Genomic DNA, 873 nt, shown 5'->3' on the forward strand with positions numbered 1-873 from the left:
GTTTCCAATTTCTCTTAGCAAGTTACTTAGGCATGGAATAAAAGTCCCATTTGCTTCAAGCATACTAAGATGCTCTGGCCTATGTTAAAAAATTGCTCCCCTTACTTAATTGATCTAATTAAAATATCCATTTAATATGACTAGAATTAAGCCAACCATGGGTTACTTGCATTTGGTGGTCCAGTGCTCTTAAATAGTACATGAACTACTGCATGGACTGTAAGAAATTAAGAAATGTCAGACATTTGGAAAGATTTTTTTTACCTATTAACTATATAGCACTATATTTTTTCCCTCTGACATCATGAGGATCTCACTACTAAACAGTAAGCTATAATTCCAATGAAAACACTGAATAGTTTTAATTAAATACTAGTAATAATAACAAATTTTATTATAATAATTATAGGATCAAAGAATTTCTTCTTTAGAAAGAAACTTCAAAGTCATCTGGCTTCTCTCTATTCTGAGGCTTAACTCTCCTCCATTCACCTCTGTTCAAATGGCCATCTAGCCATGTGACATTCTTTTGCTATTATGTTTGGATTTCTCACAATTTCAGAGGCTGCCCAAGTAAAGGTCTTGTTGATCTAGGCAATAGAATAAAAACTCTACTCCTATTAGAAGAAAAAGTAGTCCCAACTCACTGTCATGACGGCTCAGGAAGTGACATCCTCCTTAAGACTTCTAAAGCAGAAGTAAAATCAAGAATCAATGGTATCAAATTAAAAGCTTCTTTGCAGCAAATAAAACAATCAAAATAGCTACCAGAATGGTAGAAAATCTTTACCATCTACACCTCAGAGCATTAATCTCCAGGATATACAAAGAACTCAAAAAAACTTAATACCAAAAATCCCAAAAAACTCAATC

Source organism: Sciurus vulgaris (genome assembly GCF_902686455.1).
Source record: "Sciurus vulgaris genome assembly, contig: HiC_scaffold_604_arrow_ctg1, whole genome shotgun sequence".
NCBI lineage: Eukaryota > Metazoa > Chordata > Mammalia > Rodentia > Sciuridae > Sciurus > Sciurus vulgaris.